Raw genomic sequence first — 11,136 nt, forward strand, 5'->3', positions numbered from 1 at the left:
AGTTTGATCTTTTGTATAATAGATGAAAATGGACAATTGTATTAAATCTAAGATTTTGGGTTCTCATTTTTTATTAGTATATCTCTTAGCACTAGTAAGAAGTGATTTTATCCTCATTCCTACTACTTACATTCCTAGTAAAGTAACTAATTTTCTTTGATCTTTTGCTAACTCTTGGTCAAGTGGTGGGATTTGGTATGTTTTGTAGTTTACAATTTAGGAATTCATGGTTGAGTTTTGTTGCATGTGTTAGGAGACACTTCTCAATTTTCACTCTTCCTTCAAAAAATGTATATCATTTTTGTAAACATCAAGAATATCTTGTATGGTTCAAAGGCAACATCCTCATAAGGGTGAGTAAAATCAATAATTACATTCAACATTATTTAAATTACCAGACATGTAATAATAAGCAATGGTTATTAATTCAAAGTGCTTGCTTGTCTACCGTGGAACTTTTGTTTGTGTACTTCCAAACTGTATAAGTCTTAGACAAGACGTATGGTTTTCTTTATTATTTCCTATGGGTGCTTGCACTAAATGAATTTTATACTTTTTTCTATTCCTTGATAAAATTATTTGGGCCTTGGCATTTTTTTTATTCAAAAAAAATTAGGAAAATATTTTTTGTTTTAAAATAATATTTATTAGAAAAATGTGACATTAACATATTGTGATGGTCAAAAGGGGGAAAAAGAGAGTCAAAATGGAGAAAGGGTGAAAAAGGAGAATATTGACCCTAAATAGGGTATCAAGATTTCGTTTGACAGATACTACAATGAGAGGGCTGAGGGCATGGAAATGGAGGGTGATAGTGTTAAAGGGAAGGAAAATACTATTCTCAGAGAGGAGAGATATGAGGAGAGGATAGGTGGAAAGAGAAACATTACTATTAAGATACCCACCAACAAAGAGGAGGATTATGTAGGTAACTAGTTTAGGAGGTTGAAAAGAGGGAGAGATTTTGAGTCTAAGGAGGAAAGACAAGAGGAGAGGAAGCATGGCAAGGAGAAAGATGAGAAGTAGGGGAGTGGGGAAGAGGAGTAGGATTTTGAGGAATTTGGGTCCAACCACTACACTTGTATGATTTTGGGTAAAGACAAGAATGTGGTTTGGAGGAATTTCAATAATGTTTCTGTAAGGATGGGGCTTAAGAGAGAGATGATTAAAACTCTGGTTAAGGAGAATAAGGAGGGTAAAATACAAATGGAGGATCTGATTGACCCTACCCTTATTATATTAAGTGATAACTCCAAGGAAAACCCTCAGATGGATGTGTTTAACAATGCAAAAAATAGTGTTATTAATAACTATCAAACCACGAAATAGACCTACCATGAAATCTAGGAGCTAAAATATAGAGTGGGTATTTTAGAGAGGGATAATTGCAACACACAAAACAAGAAAACTAAGGAGGTAAAGGAAATGGAAAAAAGAGTGGAGGAAGTGAAGAGTAGAGTTTAGACCATAGAGGGCACTCTATAGAAAATTGTTGAGCAAAGCTATAACATTTTGTAAGCATTGAATGATAACATAAAGGTGCTTGTAAAAAAAATTGAAGAGCATAGGATAGGTAAGGAGGATGAACAATCTAACAATAGCAAAAAAAATAAGTCTCCTGAGGATGGATCAAGGAAGAGAACCAAATCTAGCACACAGAAGAAGGACATCCAAGAACTTGAAAAAGATCTTTTAGACTTGAAAGAGGTGGCTAGAAGAATGTTTGAGCTGAAGATTTGAGTTGCAAAAATCCTTAGAGAAATTTCCTAAGCTAATCTCCTCGCTTTTGGGCCTTTCCTATTTTTTTGCTCTACTTCTTTATTTTTATCTAGTTTTTTCTAGTTTTTTCTATGGGAGGCTATTTCCAACTGTGGCTTTTATGTTGTTGATATTTTAAGTGCTTCTTATATGTTAATCTTTAAGTACTGTAGGATTTAAGGACCCCATTAAAACCTATTTTTCTTAATCAAAAACATATTGTGATGGTTAAGTTGTAGGGATGATGACAATTTATGTAATGAGTTGAAGGGGCTTTCTAATGAATGGTTCATAAGGCACAACACTTGGTGAAGGTTTTGCAAATGGGGTTGCAAGCTTTGGGTTTAACTATGGAGGAAACTCTGTAGTTAAGCGCACTCAGGCTGGAGTAGTACTGGGATGGGTGACCTCCCGGGAAGTCCCGGTGCTTCACCCCTGTGAGCATCACCTAGATCCAATGAGTGCTAAGTGTTCCATTTATTCTCATGAGAGATGGATTCATGTTGAATCACTACTCATGAAACATGGGTCATCGAGTTTGACTCAAAAACACACAGTTAAATCTTGATATTCATATCACAATTTGACTAGCTATGGAAATTATCTCCTACTTATCAATTTATGTAATGGCTGAACCCACAATAATGTGTTACACTTTTTTGCCTAAATTGACACTAAATTGTGAATTTTCAAGAAAACTTTCATGTTTAGATGCAAATTTTCATTTCACGATTAGGAAGTTGAAGTTGAAGTAAATTAGAGACTTTAAGGATTTTCTACCTAGATTCTAAATATATAAATATTTATTATTTTTTGAATTGATTTGATTGAATTGTTTTTTATCCCACAAAAATTGGCATGTTATCAAAAACATGATTTTTAAAGAGTGACATTGTTTTTGACTCCCACAACTTTTTTTTCTACAATAGATATTAGTGTGATTCTTTAGAATTTAGTTTGTTAACATTCATACCAAACCTATGGAAGTGCTTTGACGTCCATATCCTTTGTATTTCATATTTTATCAGTGTTTAAAGTTGACCTAACTCTAATTTGGACATACATGGTTTGGATGCATGTAACTTATTATATATTTTCCCGATTTAAAATTTTCTATTTTTTATTGAAAGATGACTCAAGTAAGGATATTGTAGTTTTTAAAAAAAATTACTCTCTTAGATGGTATTTTTCCAAGGGCATCTAATATAGAGGTTTTTTTTTAATAATGAACCTCTATTCAATTCATGTCAAAAAGGTATGTGTTGGAAACAAAATTGGGAATTGCATACTTTTGGGGCGGGATGGGGGGGGGGGGGGGGGGGGGTGGGGGGCAATGTGAATCAGAAGTGCTAATCTCTAACCAATAAGACTTTTAACTTTAAAACCATTCATGCATTAACATATTGAAATAACATGTAAAGTAAATGCATCCATAGAAACACTTGACACCATATATGATTACCCAGAAACCCTCTAATGAGAAGGTAAAACTGGGGTGGGGATGACACCCATAATTTTTCACTACTGCAACAATAAAGTTCATCTATTAAGGTTACATAGTTTGACAATTCTCTTGATCTTCCTTGTTAAAGGCTTACAAAGGATTATTAGATCCCACCCTGTTAAAAGTGTGCCTAGCTAAAGGATTTTAGAACACTTACTTGGAATATCACCCTGTTAAATGATTTTACAATGACTTTTAAATCAACCTTAGTCCAAAGGATTTTACCTTGCTGATACAGTTGTTAGAAAGTAACAATAGAATGTTTGATCTGATACACTTACAACTTTTCCCTACTGATTTTAGATCACAATTCTGTCCATCTCAATCCTCTTGATCTATTGTAGCAATGTTGTATAGTTTCTCCTCTATTCTACAAACTGATTATGCAATTCTTTCACACTTTTAAGTCACCTTTAACACTTCACCCCTTTCACTTCTTTAAAATCTGTGCTCACATCACTTCCTCATTCATACACACACACTATGACTTATGGGGCTTTGTCTCCCTTTAAAAAGACTTTGGTGGCTTAGGGTTAGGTATGAATCTACGATTGAGATTCATTTATTTTTCTTGCTCAATTCCTTCCATTTTTCTGATTGGTTGCATGTTGATCGCATAGGGAATCCAAATAGATTCAATCTTATCTTCAAAGCTTTGAGACCTATCCATAAGTTGGCTCAAAAATGGTTTACATAGTCGTTTGTGCCATCACAAACAACTAGGTCCATTCTATGTTACTCAGCACTTGACAATACTGATGCTTGACACTTACTATAATTCATCTTGCTCGAAACTTGAACTTGTTTGGCATTAACTATTCACTGAACACTTGAACTACTCAGCACATGATTGACTTGACACTCATTGCAACTCAGCATCTATACATATTATACTCGACATGTGTTACTAGCTTGGCATGAACTTAGTAAATATCTTAAGTGTGTTGACACTAAATTGTCAAAACCAATCTGAGATCAACAATCTCCCCCTTTGACATGAGTGGAAAAAGCACTTAATTGTACATAACAAATCTAATTTCCTCGAGTATAATATACATACAATTTGGCATATGTACAAAACTTCAAAAAAATTTAAACTATGTAATACCTCAAAATTTTGTGACTCCCCCTGAGTTAATGTGCCCACTCTATATCCAAAATTTTATTCTCTTCTCTAAGTAGATTTGCTTCATGCTGATCCTCTTTGTCTTTCTAACATTCTTTTTTTGTCTGATATACTATGTTTTGTTGGCTGCTCCCCCTTTGCTTGCTCTCCTTCTTTATTATCTCCCCCTTTTATAAAATTTCCCCCCTCTTTATTAACACTTTATTATCTCCCCCTTTTTGACACTGATGTCAAAAGGTCTATACACTAATTGTGTATTTGTCCAAAAAGTTCTTATGGATTTCCTTTATAGTCTTCAAAGTAGCATCCCAATTGTCTAATGCAACATCTAAGGACTTGATTTGGATGGCTATCTCTGTTGCAAGATAAACTAGACCATCCAATATTGAAATATTGGGGTATTTCTTTAACACTATCTCTGCATAGGCTAGTTCTTTCTCAAGTAATTCTATATGGGGGGTAAGGGAAGCTTGTATATTAATCAACTTGGCTCTTATGTTAGCCTCTTCTACTGTTAACACAACTAGTTGATTTTGTGTATGAAGCACTGAATAAAAGTGCTTCTCTCCTTGAGTTAGATTTTGAGGCAGTTGCATGGCTAAAATCTTCAAATTCCTTTCCAAACTCAAAATTTTGTGGCTCGTCTCTTGTGTGAAGAGTGTAGGATCACACAATTTTGTGTACAATGAGAATATATTCTCAAGTACTTTCTTCACTTTTTCAATTTTATTAGTCAAATCTACTTGTGATAGTGCTATTCCACTAGATATCTTCTCATTGACCTTTCCTTGAAATTTCTTTTTAGAGCATTCCATGAGTTTTACATTGGTTTCATGGTCTTCGTTTGTCACCTATTCAACAATTTATGATAGTTGTTCTAGTATGGGCTTAGATTCATCATGTGTTTGCAAGCTAAAGGCATCTAAAAAGATGTCTTTGATCTCCTGAAGTGCTTGCCTTTGTTTATACTCTTTCTTGAGTATCTCTTGATTCTTCTTCCTTTCCAATGCTTCTTGCATGATATTAATCTATTCTAAGTTCATGGTTACATAGTCATATTTTGGTATCACTATTTCTTCATCTAATAGTGCATCACCATAGTGGAATACCATTGCAACCTTTGTTCAGCTGGAGCTTGGCACTGAAATTTGCAATGGTATTGTATCAATGCTTGGCCTCTAAAGGACTTTAGTAGGAGTGCAATTGTTGGTAAATTTACCAATGTCTGAATGGCTTCTTGCTCCTTCTCCTTGGGTATGTCCTTCTCTTCATTAGATCTACCTTGATCAATTATGATCAATTATGGTGCACCTTGTGTTTGTGTAGTAGGTACAAAAGAATATGTCTGTCGTATTTGTTCCTTTGTTGGCTCCTTTTCTTCTGCAATCTAAACTTCATCAACTTTTGTAGCAGTGTCAACTTTTTTGGATTTATCCCCTATTTGTGTCAATGGTTGAACACTAGTAGCTATAGGGATGGTAGTAGGTGGTTCTTGTGTAGTCACCTTTTCCCTTGTTATATTAGCTACAACCTTTTGTAATGAATCCACACTGACCAATACAAGATTTTCACATAGCCTTGCCTGTAGTGTGGATTGGTCAAGTATCTTTTTCAAATCCTCTATAGTTAATCGATTGATGTTTTAAGGTGATTTTTTAGAAACATCTTTCACTATAATGGTTTTTATAGTTGTATTTATGTCATGTGGAGGGCTCATGGTTGGCAATTGTGAGTCTTCAACATTCTATTCTGCTTGTTGCTCATCTGTTGTTGCCACCACATCTTGCTTTTGTTGTGTCTCCTCCACTATAGTGTCTTCTTTCACTTTTTTTGTTTCTTCCTCCTTGTCCTCACCTTCTTCTTCATTATTCCTTCCCTCAAAGGGATATGCTTCTCCTTCCTTTATAGTTGTCAATCCATATATTAATCTTTACATTTGTGTAGACTTCTTTACAACATCCTCAATTTTATTCTATAAAATACTAAATGCCCTATATTTTGGTGCAAATCTGCTTCTATATTTCTTATTGGCTTTGGTTATTTTTCATTTTGACAATTCTGGCATCACTTGTGCCAATGTAGATTCTCTTATTTATTTCTCCATATTCAAGCAATAGTGCCATTTATTATCAACTATTGTATATAAATAATTGGGCATTGTCTTATCAAATTCAAGAGGGGTGTTCTTGAATTTTTCCATCATGGCATATACAAATTCTTCAACCATGTTTTGGTCTTCTCTACTCAATTTAACAAATTCAATGTTTTTCAAACTGGTCAAATATGCATTATCTCTAATATTATCACAAATATTTTCAAGATCGGGTTTAGGAGCATGACTTACCATTATCCTTTTCCTTTTGAGTAGTAGCCCTTTTAGTGACTCTAGTTGTTGGAGCTATAGGCTTTGTTGCACTAGGCTTTGCATTCTTCTTTTCCTTAGGTTGTGCAACTGGTTGTGTTTTAGCCTTTCTCTTCTTTGCCTGAGGCTTGGCTGGTGCTTCCTTGGCATCATCTCCTTTAGCACCTTCTTCTTCTTCTTGATCCTCACCCATTCCTTATGTCAAGGTATGAGGTTCTTGACCTTGTTCCTCTTCTTCATCTTCTTCTTCTTCATCACCATCTCCATCATTTCCTTCTCCAACCATGGCTTTGAGTTTCTTCACCATTTTTACTTTCTTCTTCAAGGTTGATGCTATCTTTAATTCCATCTCAACTTTAGATTTCACAACATCATAGTTGCCAAAATTTTTATTAGTTTTATCAACTTCTTCAGCAAGAAGTGCAATGATAGTGGCTGAAGCTTCATCAATGTTTATTTAATATCCTAGAGGCTTTAACCATCTCACTCTAGGTATTGCAACCTAGATGAAGGTGTAATCAATATCCACAAGAAAGAAAATATCATTGTAGTATTTCTCCACCAGGGAAATAGGAATTCTCAACCTCTATTTCATTGACTACTTGAAATCTTCAAAGTAACTAGTCATCACTAACTCAAAATTGTCTCCCATTTGCTCAATATACTCATTTATTTGCACAACAATAGACCTATTGGTCTTCCATCCTACTCTACCAAAAATGGGAATTCATTTTGCACATATAAAATATGCATATCAGTATGGAACCAAACTTACATTGAGCACTTTTAGATTTCCTTATTGCTCCTAGGTTTTCAATTATTTTCTACAATTGGAGTTCTGCAAGATCATAAGTATGATCTTTCTTGACTATCTTGTAGCTAACATCAACTACTATACATGGAAAACTATTTAGTTTGCTTGATTGATAGAATTTATGTGATATTACTCTCACTTCAAAATCAAGAAGTGGATCTTTGATCGTGTCAATGGTAATTCCTTGCTTGTTCTACTTGGTTCCCGTATTTTGTGAGCAATCACCTCTTTAGAGTGTCTTCTGGATGATTTAGGGTTGGGTATCTTATAACCCTATGTACAATTCTCTTTAAAATTTTGATGGATCCACCTTCTATCTAGAGACATCCATTATGTATTTTTCTTAGAACAATTTAGATCCATTTAGTTTTGAAGACAGTTGGAAAATCTAGGGCATAGGTTAAGCCCTTCCTCTCTATGATTTTGAATTCCTCCTTCAACTCCCCATTTTTGCATGATCTATCATATGCTTATTTTATTTCCATATCTCCAATCCCTCCTACCTTGTAGTTATAGCATTTCCTCACATCTTGAACCATAACAACCTTAGGTGGAATAACTGATAATGCACTAGCTGGATCATTCTTGTATGAAACTTCTGATATGGCCCTAGAGTTTGGTTGTTTCACTTTGTTTCTAACTAATTGAACTTCAAATGGTTCCTTATCCTTTGGATTCTTAGAGCTTGAGGCCATTTTGTAAACTAGGGTTTTAACAAATATGTAAACTATGTAGCTTAGTAGATGAAGAATACCTTGAAATAGATGATCTGATGCTCGATCTTTGCTTTGATTCGTGTGAATACTTTATTCTTGCTTGTCAATTGCTTCTTCACTCTACTCACTCTTACTCTATGTTTGTAATGACAAAAAAATGTAGAATTCACCCTTATACCCTTTCAAAATATAGCATTTATTGCATAGTACATGTTTAGCTATAAACTCAACTTCAATGCAATTTCTATTTCACTCAGTATCCATTGGTTTCACCATCACTCGACAACTATAAGAATTACCCTTACTCGGCTTCTATAGAAATTTTCTTCACTCAGTAGCCACTACTAACTTGACTTCAATTGACTTTGGTTGATAGCTTGACACATACTAGGATTTACTCGACAATTGAAGAGGACTTTTCACACTCGGTAATAAGGTGAAAACTTAAAGATTTAACCATGGAATTTACTTATTATTTTGCATCTTCCTTCATTCTAATACATCTTTTTCAGTACTAACTTTCTTTTGGAACTGACATATAATAAAACATTTTAAATATCAGTCCCACATGCCTCCTTTTTCTTAGTTTGATGAGAAGTGGTCACTTGACCTATCAGGTGAAGTGATCCCTTCATTTGATGTGCCACATCCATCTTTCTTCTTCCATGTTTTTTTCATCTCTCCTCTAATGTGCTCAACATCTACCTTTCCTTTTCCTTTGTTGAACTTTGAGTTAGGTGCCTTTGTCCTTGTTGGGCAATGCTTGCTGATATGACTAGTCTTCAAATAGCTAAAGCATGTGGTTTGACTCAACCATCTATTATAGCTACCACTGAAGTGTGTTCTTATACAATTGTTAGGGATGTTTCCATACTCTTGACAACAATGACAACTATGTCTTGTATTTTAATCCTAGTTATAGGTGTTTCTATAGCTTCTTCCCTTTGTTGACTTGTTTGATGACCATATGGACTTGGATTTGCATTCAAATGCTCTATGTCTAAACTTTTGACAATTGTAGTAGTGCGCTTCAAATTTTGGTGCATGCATGGTTCTAGTTCTACAATCATGTGCCTAATGACCTTGTTTGTCACATTTGTGACAATGAGTCATGTTCTTTGGCTTGGCATTCTAACTAGCATTTTTGTTCCTATAAACATTAGCTATAAGTCCTTTCTTTCCACAGTGAGACAAGTAGGTTTAGAATTCTTACCTTTATTATTTCTTTCCTCAACAACTTTGGATGAGTCTCCTTTTTCAGTTCTTATTTAGCCCAATCCTAATGTGTCTCTAATGGATCTAGGGGATTTTAATAGTTGCTCAAAGTACTTGATGGTTTCATTTGGCTTGTTGAAACATTCAACAAACTCCTTTTCTCTTTTTAGGTCATTCTACAATTGTTCATTCTGCAACTTCAATGTAGTTATCTCAATATCATTGCTATTCAACTCATGATGGGCATTCATCATTTGGCTTAGGGTGTCCAATTGCATGTTTGAGATCCTAGAGAGCTTTGCTGATTTTTCTTCCAATTTTTTTGCCAAAATTCTTTTGTCTTCTTCAATCATGGCCTTGTCTTCTATAGATTTCTTCTTTTACTCAATCACCTCACCTAACAATATAGCTTGTGATTCTTGTTCCAACTTGAGATTTCTGATCTCCTCAGCTTGTGCTCTATTCTTGTCCATGAGATGTACAATTACAGCCTCAAATTCACAAGAGTTACTAGCTACAAATAACTTTTTGGTGTCAATCTCTTTGTATTGTGTGTCATTCTCTACCATAGCAATCTCTTTCCTTCTCTTTAGTGAACTTCTCAAGGCATCTATGGCTTCATTCAGTTGTTGTAGTAAGAGATGTATCTTAATATCCTAATTTTTAATGGTCTTTCCCAACTTGTAAACTTCCATTTTAAGATCTTTCTCCAAGCTGTAAGGCTTCTCCTGATGATAACTCATCTTTGATACCAATTTTTGGGAATACAAATGGGAAATATATACTTCTTGTTGGTGGGGGGGCGTGAATCAAAAGTACTAATCACTAACCAATAAAACTTTTAACTTTAAAATAATGCATGCATTAACATATATAACATGTAAGGTAAATGCATCCATAGAAACACTTGACACCAGATATGATTACCTAGAAACCTTCCAATGAGAAGGTAAAACTAGGGTAGGGATGATAGCCACAATTGTTCCCTATTGCAACAATAAAGTTCACCTATTAAGGTTACATAGTTTGACCATTCTCATGATCTACCCTATGAAAGGCATACCTTGTTAAAGGCTTGTAAAGGATTGTTAGATCCCACCCTATTAAAGGATTTTAACACCTTGTTAAAAGTGTTCCTATCTAAAGGACTTTAGAACACTCACTTGGAATGTTACCCTGTTAAAGGATTTTACAATGACTATTCAATCAACCTTAGTCCAAAGGATTTTATACCTGTTGATATAGTTGTTAGAAGGTAATAGTAGAATGTTTGATCTGATACACTTACAACTTTTCCTTGCTGATTTTAGATTGCAATTCTGTCCATCTCAATCCTCTTGATCTATTTTAGCAATGTTGTATAGTTTCTCCTCTATTCTACAAACCGATTCTGCAATTCTTTCACACTTTTAAGTCACCTTTAACAATTCACCCCTTTCACTTCCTTAAAATATTTTCTCACATCACTTCCTCATTCATACACACACACGCTATGACTTATGGGGCTTCGTTTCCCTGTAAAAAAACTTTGGTGTCTTAGGGTTAGGTATAAATCTACGATTGAGATTCATTCATATTTCTTGCTCAACTCCTTCTATCTTTCTGATTGGTTGCAGAGGGAATCCAAATATATTTGATCTT

This window comes from Cupressus sempervirens, chromosome 2, assembly GCF_028749045.1.
Source record: "Cupressus sempervirens isolate cs-2001-9-10 chromosome 2, ASM2874904v1, whole genome shotgun sequence".
Classification (NCBI taxonomy): Eukaryota; Viridiplantae; Streptophyta; class Pinopsida; order Cupressales; family Cupressaceae; genus Cupressus; species Cupressus sempervirens.